The sequence below is a fragment of the Acromyrmex echinatior genome, chromosome 19, assembly GCF_024713525.1.
Source record: "Acromyrmex echinatior isolate Ae372 chromosome 19, ASM2471352v2, whole genome shotgun sequence".
In the NCBI taxonomy this organism is placed as follows: Eukaryota; Metazoa; Arthropoda; class Insecta; order Hymenoptera; family Formicidae; genus Acromyrmex; species Acromyrmex echinatior.
The window spans coordinates 3,002,981-3,020,308 of record NC_141870.1 but is presented as its reverse complement, the minus strand read 5'-3'; the positions used below and the strand labels follow the sequence as shown (position 1 = coordinate 3,020,308).

Genomic DNA, 17,328 nt, shown 5'->3' with positions numbered 1-17,328 from the left:
TCTGTCCATTTTTTCTCTCTTCTACAGAATACTAATCGTACTCTGGAATAATCAAAGTCCGTACCGGGGAAGCGTGACCAGGGAAGCTCCGAAATGTTTCACCAAGCGACATTCCCTTCTTCACTTACATTTTTGTAACTGTAATTCTTGCTACAACTGAAATTTCTTTCAAAAACATTAATATCATTGAAAACGTAAGTTGCATATAATATAATAAATATTACCTCTTAATTGATGATCATTCGTGAAAAAGTAGGAAAATCTAAACCGATTCTATCAAAAATACGAACGTTTATCACGTATACACTCATGTTATATAAATTCGTGCGCGAAAATAGTATATGTCATACATCACCGTCAGAGAATTATGCATTTTCAAATGCTGCAATAGTTGAGGCGAATAAACGCATAAACATGTTCAAAGTAGAGACATCGTAGAAGCTTTCCATTTTTCTATATCCGTCTGCTTTTCCGTGGGTGGTTACGACTCACCCCAGAAACGAACAAAATTTCAGTCGCTAGCATTACCGAGGAGAAACGATTCCACCGCTCTCGCTCAATTATTTCAGGGCACTCGCGGGTACATGCGTACGTTACGGAGTGATGGATGACGCGCTCAGAAACCCTCCCGCCATCGTCTCGCGCCCCCTCAGGCCGACTCACTCACACCCTCCGCCGCCGTACCCTTGCGTGACTCTCCCGCCACGAGGGATGCCGCTTGAATAATTACCCCCACGGCGCACTAAACCCGCGTCTGACTACGTGAAATCCGAGCACTGAATTCACCAGACCACGGCTGCCGTACTTTAAGGCCGTGCCTTGCTGGTACTTTAAGGGTGAGTCTCTAATTAATACGCGCCGACCGTGCAGTCTGCTGACCAGTTTCGCAAATTTCCCCGCGTTTCGCCAAAATGTAAATCGTTTCTTTGGCCGTCGAGGGCTTCGTTAATCAAAGGCGAATTGCCTGATCTGGTCCGCCAAGGGCGAACAGTTTCTGAAACGTCATGGCGATTAAACGGAGGACGAAAGAGAAATGCAAATTCATGAAATCTTACGAGAAGATTGTAATTTATGGTGATAACATGTGATAAAAATGAAATATAATCGTTACGTCTCAGATGTCAAAGACATTTTTCATCGTTGCATTAAGATTATACGTCAAAGTGTACTATAATTATAATTACGTGATTGAAATATCAGAAGTCCAGATCAGATTCATTTCATAACCGTAATTTCTGGCAAGTTTTAGGGTGATCACAAGGGGTTTCATAACGGAGAGGGCTGTATATACATGGCGATCAAAGCAATCGGTATCGCGGTGTCCCCGCTATATACTGATGGGGTGCTCGTAACTGGAAATTCGATTTTGTGTGGGAGCCTTTTTTTCAATCAGTGTTATCGGCCAGTTCGGCAATTTCATCATCAAAGGGTGAACGACGAGGAGGGAAGCGTGGAAGCGGGTAAAGGTGAGAGGAGACAGGTATAGAGAAGGAGACAGAGACTCGCAGGATAAAACACACGCGGGTTGAAAACGTCGAGCGATTCAGCTTTTGCCTCCTCTTTCATCGGGGTTGAAAAAGGACTGGCGACGGTTTAGCGGAGGGCTGCAACCTTCTAGACTTGAAGTCTCGGCACGTCGCCGATGAATGGTCTGACGAGACTCTGCGAGACTTTGCGAGACAATCACTGGGGAAATCTGGGACCCTGCTGATCTACCCTTCGTCCTCGACTACCATCTCCTCTCTTCCTTCTCTTACTCTGTCTCATTCCCTCTTATTCGTTCCGTTTCTCGTACGAGGCGTTCCACCGCTCCGTCTTGCACCCTTTCATTTCCCGGGACACCGTTGTCTCTCTCTCTCTTCCCCGTTTTGGTCTCACGTGTATGGCACCGGTGACATTTAATCGTACGAACGAGTCGCGATTAAATTTCTCGCTTGCGTTAGAAGATCTCCCGAGTTACTGGCCCCAACGTGCGATGCGACCTTTCTGAAGAAAATTGCTGCGAGTGTATACTTTGACGAATGACTTTAGCAACTATTAAGCTAAAGATATCAGTGGGATCTGGTGTGGCGGGTCACTGCAGATTGAACATCTCTCTCTCTCTCTCTCTCTCTCCCTCTTGGAAGTACGAATAAAATTTTACTTGCGCAAGTCACCGCGTTCGATCTATCTATTTATTTTCCATCTATTTCGCACTCTGCTTTATTTCGGCTAGCAATAAAAGAAATTTAATTTACATATATAATTTATACATTTATATTATATAAGCAGACGTTTAGCAAAGTCGGTGCGCTTTGCATTTCTACGCGCTCTCCCGCAATTCATCGTTCTAACAACGAATTCTTTTTCGTTCGAGGATAAGCTAGGGTGTTACCCTACTCTTTAATTCTCATTGATTCTCCGGCTAGCGAATTGCTGAGGCGGAAAATTAAAACTCTGGTTTCCTTGATCATGCCAACGTCGAAATGAACAGAACACGATGCGACTCGTAAATAGCTACTTTTTCTTTTTTTTTTGTCGATAGAATGTCTCGTATTTACTTCCTTCTACTCCCGTAAAATACTTTGGTTGGGATTCGAGACGTTTGTGAACATCCCGAGTCGTTGAATTTGGTTCTAAATAAGATCATGAAAGCTTGAGAGCACAAGTGTTGACTCGACTACGTTTAGAATGCAGGACATCGATTCTTTAATTTTCTACTTTGTCGCGTTGTTTTTTTAAGTTTTTTTATAAATTTTTTTGGAAAAGTGGATAAATATTAAAAAAAATATTTTTGTTCTTTGTTTATTATTGTTTGTAGACAGAGATTTGCTATTTTTTTTTTTTAATAAAAAGTATAAATAATTAACAGATCCATTTGATTTTTGTGTGTCATGATTTATCTGCGATCATAATTACGAATCTTTTAATGGACTGAAATTAAAAATTAAGATGTCATTTTAATTATTATACTTGCGATTATAATCATCAAAACTAGAATTGTTTTATTAACTCAATTCTTTTTTGAGGTTTGAAAACATTTAAAGAAAAAAGTGAAAAATGAACAATAAGCATTTTATTTATTTGAAGCGAAATGAATAATTCTACACAGAAAAAATTTCCCTACCGTAACTAATCTTGGTTTGTTAAAATATATTTACTCTCCTAACTATAAATTTATGAACTATGGCGAGAAATGGTTTGCTGTTGCTACAATAATATAGATGTCACAACTAAGACATTAGCTATGATACTTTAGCTGTCCATATTTTACACTTACCATTTAGTTACCACACGTAGTTTTTTAGTTACTTTCTTTTTTCCGCGTAATTCCGACGATAGACACAAGTATTTTGATTAAAACGCTCACGTTTCATTTTTTTAAATTTCAGTTCACTTGCAGAAAATCGAAATCACGGTCAAATCCTGTACGCGATGCACAAAAATCAATTAAATTTATTAATTATTTATATTTTTTACAGAACAAATAGCATCTATTTTCAAACAATAATAAATAGAGAACAAGAAATAATTTCGAAAAATTTTGATCCACTTTTCCATTTAAAAAAAGCATAGAAACTTCCTAAAAACAACAGCGCGTTAAAGTAAAAAATCCCCTTAAATGTTTAATTTATACTATAAATAATTACAAATAATACAATCTTCAACAAAACAATGCTATTATTAATACGTGTACAAATTTTAGTAAAAAATTTTATCCGTACATAGGTGGAATTAATTTCATTCAAAATTATCGAGGATTTAAAGTACAGGAGTATTTCAAATTAAGCAGAATATTTAACACGTTTTTCAACACAAAATATTTAAACAATCGATTTGTAGCGCACATTTTATTTTATATTCAGCAAATATTTTCATTTTACATAAAATTTTATACATCTACCGTACTTTTATATACAGTATCCAACCTATTCGTTGATACAATTGATTTCACTGTTCATTTCCTCTGCTGACAAAAAAAGAACGCTCGAAAACGTTCTACTATGGAGCAGTCTTCCGTATTCCAGTAACGTCGATAATGAGTGCAATTAGCACGCCTAAACGATGAGGCAACCGCGTGAACAACCGACTCGATTATCGAGTACGCTCGTTCAACTTGTTTCACGCTTTGCGAGTCGAGGCTACCGAGAAACGAGCCATTCATGCCGTGCGGTTGTAAGAAGAGAAAGGTAGAAAATGGTCCCGTTTAACATCTTCATCGTCATAAAGGTACATCCACAATGGAAAAAGACGAATACGATATTTATTTATTAGTTATTAATTAATGAAAGTAATGCAAAGCACCGTGAAAATTTAGGAAAGACAATGCATTCATCTTTATCTTGCTCTTTCCACTTATTTTTTCTCTCTTCGTCGTCATTCATCTTTTACAAATACGGTAATCCGACACTGCGGTTTGACCGTCTGCAAACCTGAGTGTGAATCTACAGGCCTCTTACTAAGGTATCCTCTTCCCATTGACTATGTCGTTACGCGAGCATCAAGTATCCCTTCGAGCGAATTTTCGAGGAAAATACCTCGGCCGTTAGTTTCGCATACAACGACGACGTTGGTTGGAATGTTGATGGAAGAAGATTGAATCGGAACAAACATAAGAAAAGTGTGTCGAAAGATTTAGACTGAGGAAACGCAGATGAGTTTTGTGAATGAACATGAATTTCGAAGATTGACACGTTTTATATTTTCATATTTTTCGTATATTAGTTTAAAAAAAAATCACATCTTTTTATAAAATTTTAAATTAAAATATTTCTCGGTTTTCTTTTACTTTGCAGTTCGTATGAAAAATCGACGTTATGCTATAGTTGTTTTGATAATCATAGATTATACGCCACGTTTTCGGTAACCACTTGCTGAGCGATCGATGCTTGTTTCGACGAAACGATGCAAGCCATTACTGTTAAGCTCCTCCCAGGTGAAATGCACTTTAACGTTGCGACGCAGGGACCCTTTTTGCAGCACTATGGATAGGACAAAAGGGAAAGAAGCGAACGGTGTAGAAAATAAAAGAAGGGACTGGAGAGAGTACAGGGAAAGTAAGGCGAAGTGTACGTATTTCGCATACTCTGTACATGCATCGTGACGACAAAGAAAATTAAGGACTTGCAGCAATAAATCACTTTACGAAATATGAACGAACAAAAGTTTATTCGCAACACAAAAAAATTACAATAATTTAATTGTCTTTGAAAGGTTAGAAAAAATTATTTAACGTAACAAAATGATAATCGACTATATCGGGAACCGCTATAACTGTTAACATCGCTAAATTTCAGTCCATTTTTCATATTTTGAGGTCTGTCGAATGGTTACACTACTGTGTCTGTGCATTTTTCCTCAATCCTTCTCCTTTGTGCTCTATAACACACTTCCGCGCCTCTCCATCCCTCGGGGCATTTTGCAGCAAAGAAATGTGAGAGCGTTTGTAACATGGCGATCGAGGTAACTCTACAATTTTTATACATAAAATCGTAAACCTTCCTTGTTTGCGGATATCTTGAATATTTATTCTCCTTTGTTCTACGCTTTTGTTTCCGTTTCCACTATGAACTTCCTTTGGCAAGTCTCTGCGCGATGTGGATTTGACTTTTCAAGAATGTCGATAGAGAACTAAAATCAACTGGCAAAGGAATCGACATCTAAGATATTGCACTGTTCTTTGAGTCTACTAGTGATTTATTGCAAGAGATTTCCTCTGCGCAGTGATCTTATTTTAAATCAAATTCGAATAGATTAATTGTGTGATGAAAAATCAGCTAGCAACTAAATTAACCTCATTTACATATCATAAGTAATATTGCATGTAATATTGTATGTCTTTATATGTTACATACAAAAATATCATAAAATAATCTGAACCTTTTAACTCTCTAATAGATGTTTTTTTTTAAAGATTAATAACAAATTTAAACATAAACTGAAAACGAATAAAATATTTTTCCACAGAGTTTGCAATTGGTGAACTCTATTTCTTCTGGTACGTTCAGTCAGTACATCTTATTCGGATTGCGAAGAATATTCGGTACGGGATAACAAATCGGCCAAACTGGAGAAATATATATGCGTACGTATTCGAGAAGCTGCTATGGCTCCGATCCTATGCAAATCCAGAAAATACCAAGCTTGTAATACTCGTCGAAACGTCCATTCTTGCAAAGGGTTCTATTTAAAATCGATTCGACTTGCCATTCGACTTTATTTCTTCGTACTTCAGAAAAACTGTAGACCACAAAAGTAGAAATAGACGTATAAATTGTGCGACAGTCACGTTAAGACACTATGATATTTAGCTAGATAATATTAAAATTCAATATCGTGATTAATAATTTAATAATTTAATAAGAATAAAAATGAAACTAATAGCAAATAATATCCAAATACATAAATTTACGTACGTTAAGAAGAATATATAGAGAAACATAAAAAGAAAATATTTTATTTTAACATATAATTCTTTTTATATATAATAAAATTGAATTACTTTATATTAAATTCCTTCGAGAATTATCTGAATATTTTTATGATTATGGCAGAATCATTAAATCATAAAGACAATTAATAAATACAATTTGACACCAGTGCAAGAATAATTAGGTATTAGTTGTCGTTTTGTTAGCAAGTGCATGAATATGGATAGCGTCAAAGACATCTTGTCACATCAGCCATGAATTTTGAAACTATATGCCGCAAGCCGTCTGCAACACTAAATTCGTCAACGGAACTCAACAGAAATTCGTGTTTGGTGTAGACTGGCGCGCGCGAAACGGCCAAATTTGCATTCTTGACCGCACAGAGAACAGCGACCGTCGCGCGGCCGACAAAGCGGCGGAGCAAGGAGGTGAAACTAAACTGGCACAAACGAGCTAATTTGCTCTCATTAGTGTGACTGCGTACATTGTCCTCGTTATGAACGGTAGTGTGTTAATTACACTTACACGTTGTCCGAACAGTCAGATAATGCATCCGGTCACCCAAGGTTATTCCGCGTCCAACGTACATATCTAGAGAGGAGAAACGGAAAGGGCTATCTTTCATGTCATTCGGTCCCTTCCTGTCATTTTCGAATCAAGAACAATGGCAATTTTCAAATATACATTTTCATATAAATCAACATTTGCATACCCAAGTAGGAAATAAAATTTATTTCTCAATACTATGCGCTATACGTGCATTGTTTCTAATAAAAAATGCAAATAATTCAAACTTTCGGTTAAATTATCTGTGAAGAATGAATAGCGTTTCAAATATAAGTGACTACTATAATCTCTGTATATGTTTTACGAATGTCAATCAATCCTAGTAAACGATCGTAATCGAAGACTAGTCCACTAGCTCAATATGAATGAATGGCCAATGAATCGTAACTGCCATCTCCCTTTGCGTGTGTATTCCCAAATGAGAGATTTTTCCTCACTGTTCCATTTGACGGAAGAGTACGTTGCGATAACGCGTGATAGTCGCGATATTGCGTCGCATCTCGCTTCAACTTATCCTCCGTACCACGGCCGAGTTCCACGAGCTGGTATGTAGGATGCAAAAGAGAGCGACGGGGGATTTTAGTTGTATTTTATTCAGCCACTTTATTCCAAGACTTGTCGCAGTTTTACATTTCCATCGGCTACAGGCAGCATGTGGTGCACCGTCGGCTATTTCTACATACACCCAACGCTCTCACGGCAGCAGCAGCAGCAGCAGCAGCAGCAGCATCAACTCCTCTTCCGTTTTCCTTTCCACCCGGTTTTCGCGGGCCACTTACACACAGTCACCCTTAGTCGCGACGGTGCACAACCGTCCTCGACACTCCATCTTCTGCTCCTTCTTTCACTTTCCGCACCACCATCCCCAACGCTTTTCCTCCTTTTCCTCTTTCTCTTGTCTTCTCTTTCTTTCGTCGCCCATGACTCGAAGAATTTTACTGGCTCCCTCTATCTCGACTTCACCCGACGTCCACCCTGCAGACTTCATTTCGTCTTATATCCTTCACCTACTCCTCACCCCCTTCCTTACTGTGCGCCTCACAGTTCTCCCCCGCCTCTGTTCCCGCGACACGCCTCCCTCGGTATCTTCATTACGCAGCTTTGTCACTACTCAGCGAGCTCACTTAATTCGCATAATTCGCGCAATTTCTGTCTTTCCGACACGCCCCCCTCGTTTTTTCGTTGTCGCGCCTCCACGAGCGAGGGTTCTCTTGAAAGCACAGCAGGTGTCTGATGCCGTCTACAAAACGAAATTTTGGAAGATAATATTTTCTTAAGGACGATGAATGAGGAATTTAATGACGTTTTTTCCATTTCCTACATGTTCTGTTGCAATAATGTTGCACGAAAATCTTAAACTTATACTAAAATTATAATCTTTAACGTAACACATTAAATGTAGTAGGTATTTCCTGTTTCTCAAATAGAAGTAAGAAATGCATCAGTATGTAAAAGGACTGTAAATTCAAATATCTATTGTTATTATTCTAAAAATATATTTTGGATATTTTGGATAGATCGGATGAAGGGAAGAGAGGGATTACGATTCTTCATCAAGTCAATATAGGCAAGAAAACATTTTCTCTGTGAAAGATGCAACGTCTTTAGTGCTTTGCCTGCTACGGTATTCTTAGTCATTAATGACGAGAGACGTGCATCTCGAGTACCAAGAGGATTTCTTCCTAGGAACGAGAGATTTTCCTGCTTCTCTCTCTCTCTCTCTCTCTCTCTCCCTTCTCTCTTTCTCTCTGTCTCCGTTTTCCTTGTGTCGTGCCTATTTCTCTAGTTCTCTCCTTCGTTGCGAGTCTCTTCTGCTTGCTCTCTTGGATGGAGACGTTGCGGTCGCTAAATGGATTCGTGCGCATTACCGCGTCAGTCTGAATGTGGCTCAACCCGTGGAGTAGTATACCCTTTTTACCCTCCCATTAGAACCGCCGCGTCTTTGTCGATACACGCGAGCACGTACATTGTACACTTTGTGCAGCATGCCATATATCGAGCCGCATTAACAAGTTACATTTAACCATCGAATCGATATCTATAGCACACTCGAAAGTTTATTTCGCAGTGTGTGAGGAGTTCTATGTTATACAACTTGTCCTAGTTTAATTCGCGCTTTCACTATAATTCGTTATATTCACTAACTTGCGCGTTTTTCCTCTGACGGCCATAAAATTACAGACAATTTTCAACGCCGAACAGGCGTTCTCAACCATCTGCGCCACAAAGTTTCACGATCACGTCATAGTGGCGAAACTCTCGCTATATTTATCGCACCGAACGTTACTCGCTTTGTACGCGATACCCGAAAATATCGTTGAAAATAGGAGCGTCATGCATCACCCCGATTGGTTCAATTCGCGGTATTGCTCGTGCATCGTTGCTCTTTTATAAACTCACTAAAAATAAATCGATAAACATGTAGATACTAAAAAAATTTTTTACAATTTATTATTACAGCAAAAGATGATACGATTGGGTTTAAAAATTTGTTGTTAGCTTTGTAAATATATACATTTAATAATTGAATTGTCTCCATATTAAAATATTCTCTGTATTTTCCATTTGCAATTTTGAAATTTTAGATTCATTAACAGAAAAATGTATCTACATGTGTATCATTTTCCAAAACATTCGCGAGATATTTTACAATAAGAATTAATTTTTCAATTATCACGAGCTATCGAGGATTACAGAATTGTGAGTGTGTTGATTGATGTCACATTTATAACATATTTGTATTTCGAATATAACTGAAATATATTTAAAAATAACCGTAATCTATTTTTCATACAAATATAATAAAATAAAACTATTTTCATGTTATTTTTTTCGCAACCAATATCATAGAAAGTCGGAGTCAACAGCAACTATATCGGACTTAACTGAATTTTAACACTTGCACTTATACATATTTGTTTATACAACATTTTATACACAAAGTCCATATATATATCGCGAAATTATCATAAAATTATCTTTTTGTCAAACATTTTTCTATCTTTCCATATCATAAATACCAAACTCTTTCTTGCAAGAATATAGTAAAAAGAATATACTTAGAGTTGAAAAAAATTTTTTTGCTTTTGGTTGTGTTTTTTAACACAATTGCAATTCCTTATCGTTGTGATATCTCATAGTGATATTTTCATTTACATTAATTGAGAGATGAGATATTATTCCAACTCAAATCACAAGATTATTATAAGTACTGGCATTTGAAACACAAATGTGAAATGAAGAACGAGATTGCTGAAGGAGGCAATGTTATTAATGATAATACAGTTTCACTTTTAAATCAAAGAACTCGTTTCTGTAGCTTCACGAAGATGAGGAACGAGTTTATCTTTCACTTTCTATCCATACTGATGCCCTATAAGAGCTCACACGGATACGGCTCTCTTTTAGGATTCTCCGTGCGGTATAATGGAGTGATACGAAACAAAACAGAGAAAACAAAGGAAACCGCAGGCACGAGAGTGGGTTTCTGGTTCGGACTAGCCACGTGCTGGTGTTACCGCAAAGCATACGCCAGCATACGCGACCACGGGCGGTACACGCGGACAAGAGTACACCAAGAAGATATAATGGACAGCTGGTAATTCTCCGTCTCTTTTTCTCTCTTGCGAATGAAAACTGTCTGTTAAAGAGCGCCGTTGTCTGTTTAATGCATTCACTATTGTAACTAATTATAAATAAACGCCACGGTTACATATGTTCTCGTAGAACATCCTTGTCCTCGTATTTCTATTGGCTTATATAAACTTTTTTCAATTTTATTTGTATTATATTTTTCAACAAACACGTTGATAAAAGTAGTAAAATTGTTATTCGTAAAGAAATATATTTAAATAATTAAATAAATATTAAACTCTTGTATGAGCAACCTCATTACACTAAGAACTTTAAGTGCGTCCCTTTACATGAACGTCGAATTGCCAAACTGTGTCACGAAGAACTACTGTTTATCAATTATTAACATTCGCAGCTCTCAGTCAATATTGACACTTTCGTGCGCTTTGTCGCGGTTACATCGCCTTGCTGGCCAAACGATGCACATTGCAGCCGAACCGAATAGTGATAGGCCGATCGTACCGCGATGTTAATTCCTGAATTATTCCCGCCAAATCGAATCCCTATTTATTAATTAACCCGCGGCACGAAGCTCGCCCTATCTGTCTGCCTCCCCTGCCCGCATCTGTGTCGGTATATGGCATGGGACGCGACGCGTGCTACTAGCAGAGCAGCGACACGTATTTCCGGGCAAAATTGGGCTGACATGCCGCGCGCGGAATACACACTGGGAGTCGAGAGTCAGTCGATTCGATCGTCGGACGATTGCCTGTAATGCCGGGTACGTGTAATGCAGTGGCGCGCCACCGTCACGCGGGAAACTGGAGCTAACAAGGTTCGGTACGGGTATCGCGGTATCAAGGGAGCTCGACGTCGTCTGGATGCGAGAGACCGCTATGTAAATGAATTAATGCGTCGTTACAACTCGGACAATTGTAATATTTATTCGTGCGTTGTATTAACGGAGACAGCGGAGACCGTTTTGCCAGGCTGCACAATTCCCACCTGAGAACAATAAAATCAAATGTAACGCTATATCGTGCCGTTTGCGAAAACGTTCGAAAGTGGAAAACGTTTTAAGTTTGACTGCGAAGATAAAATAAAATCATCACTTACGACAATCTATATTTCTTATCTCTCTCTCTCTCTCTCTCTCTCTATCTGTCTCTTTATACTTTTAAAATATTAGTTAAGGTAGTTTTGCGTCTAATCTTACAGTTTATCTGACTTTATCTTTTGTTACGTATTTACGTGGCTATATTGACGTCATAAATTGTGAAAGACAAAGTGTCCAATGCTATCGCATAACTGATAACGTTCGTCCATTTCGTTGGTGGCATTGTCAGGGGAGTCTGTGATACCGAGCAACAAGAATTAACGCTTAAACGAATTATATCACCACCGCATTGGCTAATTATAATATTTATCAGGTGCGCACACAATGACGATCCCGCAGCATCGTCCCGGCGTACAAACCGGCGCCACCGGCAAAACCGGTTAATATGCACGTACATAGTGGTCCAACAAAATAGCGGATACACGTAGGCCGTGCGCAACGCGCGCGCATGTAACGTGGATGCATCCTGCACCCTCCCGTTTAATATTTCAGTTCAGCCACCACCGCCGTCGCACGCGGGTTGCGGGAACGCTCGTCCTCTCATCTGCGCGTTGCCAATTCCCATGAGTTTGTTGAAACAGCGATGGACTCGCATTTCGAAATCCCCGAGCTCTGCTTCGCGAAGTAACGCATTTCATTGCACTCCCTTGAAAAACAGCTTCGTGCCTTTGAACTGAGCGAAGAACTGGGTTAATTGTAATGGGTTTTCTGCAATAAGCCATTAGTCATCACTCATATCACACTAGTGGTAAGTCGGAATTACAAATCATATAAATCTTATGAAACTTGCATCTAAAATAAATCGTTTTAGATCCTCCAATTTTCAGATTATGGCGAGTTTGAGAAGACACTATTAGCACTATTTGTGTCATTTTATCTTTAGCATTAGATAAAAAAACAAGGATGAAATGGTCATAAATATCGCTAATAGCGTCTTTACGAACATACTCCATAGTCAATTTTAATTAGTTTTTTCAATAAAAGTTACATTCCGTAAAGCGCATAATGTTTATGATGTATCATTTTATCCTTACTGTATATTGAATATTAAACAAGATAGATACATCGTGTTCAATATGCGCCTTATAGAACCAAGAGAAAGATGACAAACAGTTAAACACATTGCTTTATGATTAGTCAGTCATAAGTTTTAAATCTAAGTTTTAAATCATTATGAAACAGAATTTAGCCTTCTCCATGCAGTCACTGGTTACTAATTTATTATTGATTTATAATACACTACTGATTCGCTTACAACTCGTTTCTGACTTTTAGTCTATTATTAATAGCTTATTGTAGAAAGCGATATGAAGCTACGCGACAATTTGCAAAGCAAGTTGGACGAGACTTTTATCACCGATCGTAAGCAACGTAATAATTCTGACGATATAACTTTGAATTGAAGGAATTGCTATCTGTAGGATTAGAAACTCTGAGAAACGACAAATAGATCGCGACGTGAGAGTAAATATTCATTTAATAACGTAATTTGCGTTACAAATATTTTTATATTAAATTGCTTTTATAAATACTATTGTAAAGAGTGCGAAATGAACTTCAGCTGATTCTAACGCAATTATGTACCGGACGCATGCTGTTCACAGTCACGTCGTTATCGAACGTCATTCACCGTGAAGAACATCGTGATATTCTGATGTTAATCGAGCGTTCCGACGGTCGCGAAACCACCCAAGTAGAGGAGCAGGAATGGGCAACATGTGTTCACAGACGCAGAGAGCGAACTGTTTCGCACGTCACGATTAATCTTACATGCGTTCTGCGAAATGCGTCTCACGCGGCGAACACAAGCGCGTGATCATGGGGAGAATCGTAGTGACACGTACAGTCATCGGTTTGAGGGAAAGACGCAGGGAGATGACACCCGCCGTGATCGCCGCGATGAAAGACGTGCGTGGATGCTGCAGGAGGCACGATCAAGTCATAATGATGATGTTCCCTTATCAGTTAAATCTTTTGCGCCTAGGTAGAACCCTTCCCTTCGATTCTCGTCTTCTTGTTAACTTTGCTTCGCGGCTCTTCTTTATCTGACGTGAAACTTTGAATAAAATCTTATTCAAAATGTTTTCTACGAAAGACTCGTAATATTGCGGCGGAACGTAAAGCAACGAATATCCGAAGTCACGTCAGCTGCGCTAAAGTAGCTGCGTAATTTGCATTGTTGGAGAATAATATTCATATAAAAGGATTGACTACGTGCCGACAATGACCGTATGAATCTTTTTTATTCAAATTGGAGCGATCTTCAAGTGACAATTAATCAAGAGCGCGAGACGTTTACCTCGCGATTCATTATGACGTGTTTATACCACTCGTAATTAATTACGAATCACGCGGACTGTCTTCCAGGAACGCTTTTGTTGTTTAATATGCCCGTAGACCGCGTCGTACGCCCGAAAAGGTGGCTATTCAACAAAATAGCGCGTCAACCGGGACAAAGGCGTACGTCATTGCTGCGGATACAGAGAGAATGGAGATTGCCGTCGTCCAATGGCGCGAGGTGGAGGCGCACAATTTGTCAAATGTTGACGCTAAGCCGCTAACTTTGCCGTGTAGCGTCATAGCTCATCTTACGAAACCCCGTTGTGAGACTTCCACCTTCCCGTCGTCGCTGTCATCTGAAGGTTACCGCGTGGTTCAGATCCACCAGTTGTCTCGCCAAGCGAGCGTTCTCTCGGTATTCTGAGAGCTCTCTCATTCTATCAACGCAAACGGGATTCGTGGCTAATTATACCAGCCCACGCAAGGTTGAACACGAAATTTTCGACGTATATACCAAATGGCACCAAGCATATAGGGAGAATTTCCTGGGATTTCGGTTTAAATCGTGATCACTGCTAATTATTTTTATCTTTATTATCGTCACAACTGTCATTTCCTTAATTATAATTTGTTTAATACTATCATTTACGTACGATAGATGAAAGTAATAAGTAATATAAATCTGTAGAATTCTGAAACGGCTGAGAGAGTATTTAAACTCACGCTTTTACGCGCGTGATTTTTTTCATGTGCAAATTGACGTCCTGCGACATGCATTTAAAGAGTTGAAAAATTGAACTGGCCTATATTTCGTTTCGAATGGCGAGCCTGCAAAGTAAATTCACGGACGGGAGTATCCTGGAAAACGACATTTGCGCCAGTTGGTAACTGTCCTGCGGTTATTGGAAGCGTATACAGAGTCTAGTCGTTCGCCGGAACTCGTGACATTTCGACTATCGGGGAGTTATTAGAGAGAGGATAGAAAGGTAGAGCGAATGGCTGATTAAATGGCAGCTGTATATGTATTAAAAGTTTGATGCAGCACATCCTAATGAATTTCGAAACTTAAGATCATCCTCACTCGCATGTTTCATGCAACATGGATTAATGAAATGTTATTCTAGATACTGTATTAGGTGACATAAATTGAAAGTTGCATAAAAATTTTTTTAAACATGCGTTTTATAAATTACGATGTTTCAATGTTATCTGGAAAATGTTCCATCGACGAATATACCTGTCATTAAATGATCTATTTTTTTTTTAGACATACGTATTATAATTTTCTGCTATAATAACGCATTTGATACGTCTCGTTTCTCATTTGCATTAAAAATCAAGCGCGTGTGTACGGTGATATGTCGACATTTCATGATAGCGAGTGTCTAGCGGCGAATCAATAAGCCCGTATTTGCGCGCCTACATCTCAAACAGTCGCGCCTTGCTAATCGCTTTTGCCGACAATATATACCCAGAGAAGCATATACCTACAAGTCGGATCCTTGCATCGGCATATGTGATTCTAACTGCTCGATGAGTTACACGAGCCGAAAACCATGAAGCCGGGATGTAAACGCCATACGTCGAAATGGAATTTGTGTATAATGCTACTCCAGTATGATATAATTGTCGGGCGTTTCGCCTGAATACATAATTATCTTTACTCGACTGATTCTACGAACCGTAACAATTAATAGTTTATTTACCGATAGGCTTACATCTTTTGAAACAACATACACGCATTACGTTCATTATTAGGGCCATAACATACAAAAATCTTAACCGAAGCGATAAGAAAATTAATTTATGTTGACAGTAGATTTGCTACTACTTACATTATAACCTTACAATCTCTACTGTGATTGGCCAATTAGCTTGTATTTTGCTACTTAAGTTTTTTTTTGTGTCATGGCCTTTATATAAAATTGATGTTGTTGTAGCATTTTCACTCATTATGCAACATGTGTTAACGTAATGAATAAAGGAAGATTGATGGTAATAATCAGAATACTCATGCTTGAAATGTTTACCGTTCCATTTATGTCTCAATTATCTAACATTAGATTGTTACAAACAACACCTAGGAAACACCTCGTTCCTCATTCAGCGCGTTTAATTGCCGAGTTGATCTGAAGAACATCTTGAAGAACATCGCGCAAGCAATGAGCGGTGCATGCGTTACGACGGGTAATAACACGTTCTCCAATGCCAGTGACTTAGGGACGGAGCAATGGGGTTAAGTGGCCGGCAAATGTAGCAGCTGGCACGGGTGGAACTCGTCTTTTCTATTCGATCACGAGATCGATTTGACGCTATGCGAGAGTGCGCGCACCAAGGACGCCTTTGGCGACATGGACAATCTTGGGATTGGGAGTTCGGGAAAGTCGTTGTGCTCGGTGATTACGGTTAAACCGTCAACGGTACCGGCTGGTTGGCTCCGAAGTCGGTGCCAAATTACCAACATCGGCGAGAACCGGAGGGACCGCTTTCCTGTCCAATCTAAACAAGCGGAGCATAAAGTTAGCAACTTTGCCGACGCCGCCTCTCCTTGTCACCAGCGCGCTGCTAGCAGTCTGGACGGCGGAAAGGTATCCGGGCAATACAATGAGCGAGTAAATAAATTAAACTGGCAATTTGAGAAATCGTTGCTTTCATATACAGTACGCTTTGATTTGTTTCCTATCGTGAATGAGTCGTTTCAACGATCTATTTATTTCCAGACGATCAAAGTCCGAGCAACAGCGAAAAGAGATTATTTCAGCGCATAAGAAAATGTAATAGGAAAAGCGTCTTAACACAGTTACCAATATCGCTTTTAAATCTCAGAGAACACGTAGAACATGAAATAATATTTCTCTGTTAACATTCCTTTAATACTTACTAAAATTGCTGACGTATACGAGAAGTTGTACTTTTCTCTCTTTTTCTGAGTTTAATCTCTTCGCAAACTACTACTACATGGAAGTTCAATGTTAGAAAAATACAAAATAATCGCTCTCTTCATCTTGATATACAGACCATCGATATCCCACTGACCTACTAACGGGGATTCTCTTTATCGGAGAATGGAAATATTATTCGCAGATAGACCCTGTCCACTTCAATTTCCGGGATTATTTCCTTTCTTCATCTACTTCCTCTTTTTATTTTCTTTCTCTCTGTTTTTTTTTCTACTTTTGTCTTCGCCTGCGCCTTTCGCGGTCTTTACGACCCTCCGGAGAGATCGATGTTTCCGCTTCGAGATACTCGCGTTGCCCCATTTTCTAGGACGGCACTCGACCATAAAGGGAGATAAGGAGGACGAAGTTTTACGCGGGTAAAAACTTCTAATGCCGCCGCCCGTTCGCGGGCATTTAAAATCCGTAAATTTTCATAACGCCC

General features: G+C 39.0%; 2 protein-coding genes and 1 long non-coding RNA gene across 12 annotated transcripts in view; 2 read left to right on the top strand and 1 right to left on the bottom strand.

The window, feature by feature from the left end:
• Ten-m (teneurin transmembrane protein Ten-m) overlaps positions 1-17,328 on the bottom strand; it is a 569,521-nt gene that overhangs the window by 407,439 nt on the left and 144,754 nt on the right. The gene's annotated exons all lie outside the window — the stretch shown is intronic.
• Positions 1-17,328, top strand: part of LOC147906639 (uncharacterized) — a 289,343-nt gene that overhangs the window by 174,636 nt on the left and 97,379 nt on the right. The window lies entirely within an intron of this gene.
• Positions 12,142-17,328, top strand: part of LOC105147819 (sialin) — a 31,108-nt gene continuing 25,921 nt past the window's right edge. Inside the window, exon 1 of the mRNA XM_011059086.2 lies at positions 12,142-12,415. The gene's annotated coding sequence lies outside the window, so the exon portion shown is untranslated. The remainder of the gene's footprint in view (positions 12,416-17,328) is intronic.